Source organism: Pseudorca crassidens, chromosome 3, assembly GCF_039906515.1.
Source record: "Pseudorca crassidens isolate mPseCra1 chromosome 3, mPseCra1.hap1, whole genome shotgun sequence".
Lineage (NCBI taxonomy): Eukaryota > Metazoa > Chordata > Mammalia > Artiodactyla > Delphinidae > Pseudorca > Pseudorca crassidens.
In genome coordinates this window covers 150,795,511-150,803,601 of record NC_090298.1, presented here as the reverse complement: position 1 = coordinate 150,803,601, position 8,091 = coordinate 150,795,511, and positions in this window count along the sequence as shown.

Genomic DNA, 8,091 nt, shown 5'->3' with positions numbered 1-8,091 from the left:
TATACAGTGTCTCTATAATGGTTCACCATAAATTTTCATGATTTTGCTGGGTTCTGTACCTGGAGCTTAGCTTCTTCAGTAATAAAAGCAGTTTAATAAGAATTGTCAAGAGGTCCTACTTTACTAAAATCTAGTACTTTTGTGATGAAGATAAAAAATACTGAAGTATATAAGTGTATCGTCTCTATATAGGCTAGTTCAGAAGAAAATCTGAAGAAAAATTTAACCCTGTGCTTCAAGCTATAACATGATTTTTGGTTAAGTCAAGGCAGAATGTCTACACAGTATTCCCTCCTTATCTATGGGAGATATATTGCAAGACCCCCAGTGGATGGCTGAAACCACAGATAGTACTAAATCCTCTATATATTATGTTTTTTTCTATATATACATACCTATGATAAAGTTTAATTTATAAATTAGGCACAGTAAGAGATTAATGACGTTAATAAAATAGAACAATTATAACAATATACTGTGATAAAAGTTATATGAATGTGGTCTCTCTGACTCAGAATATCTTATTATACTGTATTCACTTCTTGTGATGATGTAAGATGATAAAATGCCTATATGATGTGATGAGATGAAGCAAGATAAATGACACAGACATGTCACAAGGTAGCATTTGGCTACTACTGACCTTCTGACATACAACAGAAGGAAGATCATCTGCTTTGGGTGATCCTGGATTACTGAGCCATGATGATGTTGATGGTTAGATATCAGGAGCAGAAGATGTTGATGGTTGGGGATCCCAGGCAGGATGGAGCAGGATGGTGCCAGACAGCAAGAGATTCCATCATGCCATCCAGAATGGCACACAATTTCAAATTTATGGCTTATTTCTGGAATTTTCCATTTAATATTTTCAGATTGCCGTTTACCAGAGGTAACCAAAACCGCAGAAAGCAAAACTGTGGATAAGAGAGACTACTATACGTTTGCTCTTTACCCCATCCCATGGTGCTTTATTACACAGAATGGATATTTCCCCCTTTCCTTCTCCTAAGGCATCATGTGGTCTCCATCAAAGATTAAACTCAGTTCTTTAGTCAGTCCAGGGTGACATATCTATTTAAAGGATTAATGGATAATCAGACTCCTTAGGGAAAATTAATGTGGTTAAATAGTAATAAAGGAATTTTCCAATAGAACATAAACAATACTATAATGAAGAATATTAAATCATATGTTTTGTCACTGAGCCCATTATAGATCCAATTTAAAATTATAATAAATTTGCATTTGGCACTTGTGAGAGATTGGCAAATTTATTCATGTGAAAAATAAGGAATATAGATTAAATGTCTTTGGATTTCCCTGTTGGGGAGAACTAAAAAATAATCACCCTTGTATAAAGATTATCTGTCTATGTATCTATCCACCCATCTATGTATCTATCCATGTATCTACATTTATATATCTTTTATATATACAAATATATAACAGACATGTGTTCTTAATCCATTAAATGCATTTTACTGACACAAAAGTTACATTTTCCTTGAGGCATTTTAAACCCTTAAAAATTAATGACAAGCAACAGGAAAACTAGTGATTTGATTTTAAATGCCTCTCTCCTCCCAGAAACTGGCCAGCATTTTGCTCCAACACATGATGTATGATTTATGAAGGGGACTGGAGCAAGAGAGAAGCAGCACACGCCAGGAAGAATGATTCAGAATTGGCTGGTGTGAAAGCCAAAATGCACCCAGACTGTCTCCTCAGCAGCAAACAGGAGACAGTCTGGTCACCTTTAAATGACTGGCAACTACACCCTGCAACCAGTTGCTGGCATTAGTGGAGCTGGTTTTTAGATCTTTCCCTCCATTTCCTGAAAGGTCTCCTGATTTTCTTTTTCCCCAAGACAACAATCCACAGTCTTGGACACCGTCCTCCATTTGTGACTTCTAGTTTCTTTTGCCTTCTAAGAAGAAGGCATTATCAGAAGTTATTAGCTTGTTTCAAATCACTTAGTAATGACCTACTAATGGCTCTAGAAGTATAGTATGATTTGGCATTTTTCAACAATATTTTCACCCAGAAATTCTACCCTCAAGACCTTGCCTGATACATACATACTGTGGTGTCGCTTTTTGTTTTGGCTATTATATAAAAGATTAGAAACAACTTAAATGTTGAACGATAGGAAATTGGTGTGTAGTTAATGGAAATGATGTAGGAAAACATTTATTGAAATTAAGGATATTCAAAGTATATCATTAATGATGAAGGCAGTATATAAAGCAGTGTAAACACACACCCATATATAAATGGTAGTTATAGTTGATATACAAGATGAGCAACTTTTAGTCTTTTCTGTTTTTTTGTATCTTTTGTTTTGTTTTTACAATGAGCATGCATTAGTTTTGTAATCCTGGATGATAGTGGCAATAGTTTTTTTTTTTTTTTTTCTCGTTACGTATATATGCCTAATAGTAATAGAATTTCCAGTTATCATAGAAGATACACTTTTCTTACACAGTGATTTAGTCAGAGAAACAGAACCAATAGGGTGTATATACATATTATAATGAATTGGCTCACACAATTATGGAGGCTGATAAGTCCCAAGATCTCAGTCAGCAAGCTAGAGACCCAGGAGAGCTGATGGTGTACTTTTAGCCTAAGTCTGACGGCCTGAGAAGCAAGAGGGCCAATGGTGTCAATTCCAGTCTAAAGGCTGGGAAGCTCAAGACTCAGTAAGAGATGATGTTTCAGTTTGAGCCCAAAGGCAGGAAGAAAACTGATGTCCAAGCTTGAAGGCAGTTAGGCAGGAGGAATTTCTCCTTACTCATGGGAAGGTCAGCATTTTGTTCTATTCATACCTTCAACTGATTGAATGAGGCCCACTCACATTAGGGAGGGCAATCTGCTTTATTAAATCTGTTGATTTAAATGTTAAACTCATCCAAAAACACCCTTACAGAAACCCACAGTAATGTTTGACCAAATATCTGAGCACTTCGTGGCCCAGTCAAGTTAACACATAAAATTAACCATCACACACAGAATTTCTTAGACCCTATATATTTTTCGTAACCCGAACCTGTGAAACATTGTAGATTACAACAGAATGGTTCTAATCCAACAACAGAAAATAAAGAAATAAGTTCTAACACAGAATGAGCAAAATAATGCACTGAATTATTTGGTTCTGACAGAAGGTGAAGAATTGAGGAATTTTGTGAAATAATTCAGTCTTTCTATTTAGTCGTTTCATTTGAGATGATGGGTGATTCTCCATTACTGTGATTGACTTTTCACATTAATCCTAGACAGTAGTATTTGTGTAAGTGTCATCTTTATGGTTTCTGAGTAGAAAAATAGTGTGAACATAAAAAAACATAATAAAAAATCAGAAATTTTGTTCTTATTTATTTTTGTGTTTTGTTTTGGTGGAATGGGTGCTATTAAACACATATATAGCTATTTTGATTTTCAGTTTGAGTTTAGTCTTTCACATCAAATATTTATTACAAAATTTAATGTTTTTTTCTTATAGGTAATCGTATTAATTTTCTACTGCTGCTTTAACAAATTACTGCAAACTTAGTGGCTTAAACAATACAAATTTATTATCTTTTCATTCTGGAGGTCAAAAGTCCAAAATAGTGTCAATGAGTTAAAATATTGATTTTAGCAAGGTTACATTCTGATCTAGAGACTTTAGGGGGAGAATCTGTATCTTTGTCCTTTCCAGCTTCCAGAAGCCACCTCTATTCCTTGGTTCTTATCCCTTTTCTCCATCTTCAAAGCCAGCAGTGTTTCATTTCTCTGTACTTTTCTTTCATAGGCACCTATTCCTCTAATTGATTCTCTCCTTTTGTCTCCTTCTACTTTTAAGAACCCTTCTTATTACTTTGGGCCCATGGAGATAATGCAAGATAATCTCCTTAGTTTAAGGTCAGAAATTTGAAAAATTCATTCCATCTGCAATCTTAATACCTCTTTGTCATGTAACCTTACACACTTAAGTTTACACACACTGGGTTTGGGTCATGGAATCTTTGAAGAACCATTATTCTACCTACCACAAGAAGTAAAACTCTTTCACTCAATATAGCCTCATGGGGACTTTAATGTAGATGCCCTGGAAAGAGAAAGACAAATGCCATATTATATCACTTTTATGTGTACTCTAAAATATGACACAAAGGAACCTGTCTATGAAACAGACTCACAGACATGGAGAACAGATTTGTGGTTGCCAAGGAGGAGGGTGATGGGGGAGGGATGGATTGGGAGTTTGGGGTTAGCAGATGCAAACTATTATATATAGAATGGATAAACAACAAGGTCCTACCATATAGAACAGGGAACTATATTCAATATCCTATGATAAACCATAATGGAAAAGAATATATTTACATATAACTGAATCACTTTGCTGTATAGCAGAAATTAACACAACATTGTAAATCAACTATACTTCAATAAAATACATTTTTTTTTAAAAAATGCCCTGCTCTCTCTAGTCTAAGACCTGTCCTGTTACCCAGGCAAAGCCAATTGTGCTTTATTCTACAAATTTATACCTGAGAAAAAAGATCCAAAGACTGAAAAAGTTGAGCATATTCATTTCAGTGGTAGAATCTGAAAGAGACTATTATAGAATTCCTGTTACAAAAATTCTCTCAAGCTACTTTCCCTGTTATTCATTAGATTCCTTGTCTTATTCTTTATTCTTCATTTATTCCTGTGAGCTCCCATATCTTTCCAATGAATTCCATTTTTCCTTAATTTTGCTAGGGTGAATTTCCTTGGCTTACTACAAACTAATCCTAATGATACAAAAAATGGGAAAACTAGGGAGACTGAGGGTGATTAGAACCACTCTCCAAGTGAATATATATGATTTATTCCACATCATTGTGCTTAAATATCATAAATACCCTAGCGAGTGAACAGAATTTCTTACTTTTCTAACAGTACAGAGGTGGAATTACAAAACTTAATTGCCATTCCATGATACTAATTATCCTTATGAATTAGGGGACAATGTGGTTATTTATGTATTATTTCTATTTGTTTAAATAAACTCATTGCCCTAAGGCCTATGGGCATGTATACAAAAATTAATAAACACAAGACTAACTTCTCACAGCAGTCTATGGAAACTTCCCTGGCTTTTGAGACTCTCCACTGAGTATGAATAAGAAAATAGCTATAGAGTTCTAGGGTGCCTAGAGGGCTTGGGATACATGCAAAACAGATTTTATTAAAAAATAAAACTAAAAATTGGCCTTTTTTTCTTTTACATGTGGTTTTTACTGAAGTAAACCATAATGAAATTTCTTTAAATGCTACACCAAGGATTCAAACAAGATGAATGGCTAACAGGGTAATTTCACAATGAGTTTGAGTAGGAGAAAGAAGAGGAAATAAAAAGGAAAAGAGAAAAGTAAAATGAGAGGTTCAGAAGAGCAGGGGGATCCTCCAACTTGAAACCCTCAGTAACTTGACTGTGTGTGTATACATACATGATAGCAAGGCTGACTTCAGTTTAAGATGTTGACCCAGCTACATGAGTGGTTCTTAACCAGAAGAGATTTTGCCCCCCATAAATGTTTGGCAATGTCTGGAGGCATTTTTATGGTTGTCACAGCTGGGGGTGGGGTGCTACTGGCGTCTTGTGGGTAGAGGGCAGGGATGCATGGTCAATGCCCTTTGGCCAAAGGCCACCAGGAACACACCTTAGTGATTTACTCTGATTGGATGCTTTCAGAAGGTAGGGGCAATTCTGTGATTGGTTATCTCAATAACTCTTATCTAGAGGGAGAGGAGACTAATGGGGAGGATAAATCTGCAATTGGTAAAGAAGTAGCAGTCATTCATTTTGGCCAAAAGAGGGGAATTTGGTATTTGCAGATGGTAGAGTGACCTTGTTTTTGTCTGTGCTTAGACCAAATTAGGAATGGCCTTACTTTGTCTCCCTTTATCATGCTCTCAGAATAACCTCATCTGAGGTGGTATTCTTAATGTCCAGGGCTTGTTCCTTCTTCCTTTCTTTACTCCTTCCTATCGGATAAAATAGACTTTAAAATAAGGACTATTACAACAGACAAAGAAGGACACTACATAATGATCAAGGGGTCAATCCAAGGAGAATTTATAACAATTGTAATCATTTATGCACCCAACATAGGAGCATCTCAATACATAAGGCAAATGCTAACAGCCATAAAAGGGGAAATTGACAGTAACACAGTCATAGTAAGGGACTTTAACACCCCAATTTCACCAATGGACAGATCATCGAAAATGAAAATACATAAGGAAACACAAGCTTTAAATGACACATTAAAAAAAAAAATGACACATTAAACACGATGGACTTAATTGATATTTATAGGACAGTCCATTCAAAAAGAACAGAATACACTTTCTTCTCAAGTGGTTATGGAACATTCTCCAGGATAGATCATATCATGGGTCACAAATCAAGCCTTGGTAAATTTAAGAAAATTGAAATCATATCAAGTATCTTTTCTGACCACAATGCTATGTGACTAGATATCAATTACAGGAAAAAAGTTACAAAAAATACAAACACATGGAGGCTAAACAGTACACTACTGAATAACCAAGAGATCACTGAAGAAATCAAAGAGGAAATCAAAAAATACCTAGAAACAAATGGCAATGAAAACACGACAGCCGAAAACATATGGGATGCAGCAAAAGTAGTTCTAAGAGGGAAGTTTATAGCAATACAATCCGACCTCAACAAACAAGAAACACCTCAGATAAACAACCTAGCCTTACACTTAAAGCAGTTAGAGAAAGAAGAACAGAAAAACCCCAAAGTTAGCAGAAGGAAAGAAATCATAAAGATCAGATCAGAAATAAATGAAAAATAAATGAAGGAAACGATAGCAAAGATCAGTAAAACTAAAAGCTGGTTCTTGGAGAAGAAAAACAAAATTGATAAACCATTAGCCAGACTCATCAAGAAAAAAAGGGAGAAGACTCAAATCAACAGAATTAGAAATGAAAAAGGAGAAATAACAACTGACACTGGAGAAATACAAAGAATCATGAGGTATTACTACAAGCAACTAATGCCAATAAAATGGACAACCTGGAAGAAATGGACAAATTCTTAGAAATTCACAACCTTCTGAGACTGAACCAGGAAGAAATAGAAAATATGAAGAGACCAATCACAAGCACTGAAATTGAAACTCTGATTAAAAATCTTCCAACAAACAAAAGCCCAGGACCAGATGGCTTCACAGAGCTGCAGAGCGGCTGGGCCTGTGAGCCATGGCCACTGAGCCTGTGCATCCGGAGCCTGTGCTCCACAACGGGAGAGGCCACAACAGTGAGAGGCCCGCATACCGCAAAAAACAAAACAAAATAAAACAAACAAACAGAAAAAAAAACAATGAGGTATCACCTCACACCAGTCAGAATGGCCATGCAAAAAATCTACAAACAATAAATGCTGGCGAGGGTGTGGAGAAAAGGGAACCCTCTTGCACTGTTGGTGGGAATGTAAATTGATACAGCCACTATGGAGAACAGTATGGATGTTCCTTAAGAAACTAAAAATAGAACTACCATACAACCCAGCAATTCCACTACTGGTCATATACCCTGAGAAAAACATATTTCAAATAGAGTCATGTACCACAATATTCATTGCAGCTCTATTTACAATAGCCAGGACATGGAAGCAGCCTAAGTGCCAATCAACAGGTGAATGGATTAAGATGTGGCACATATATACAATGGACTATTACTCAGCCATAAAAAGAAATGAAACTGAGTTATTTCTAGTGAGGTGGATGGACCTAGAGTCTGTCATACAGAGTGAGGTAAGTCAGAAAGAGAAAAACAAATACTGTATGCTTACACATATATAGAGAGTCTAAAAAAGAAAAAAAATCGTTCTGATGAACCTAGAGGCAAGACAGGAATAAAGACGCAGACGTAGAATATAGACTTGAGGTCTTGGGGAGGGGGAACGGTAAGCTGGGATGAAGTGAGAGAGTAGCATTGACGTATATACATTACTAAATGTAAAATAGATAGCTAGTGGGAAGCAGCTGCATTGCAAGGGGAGATAAGCTCAGTGCTTTA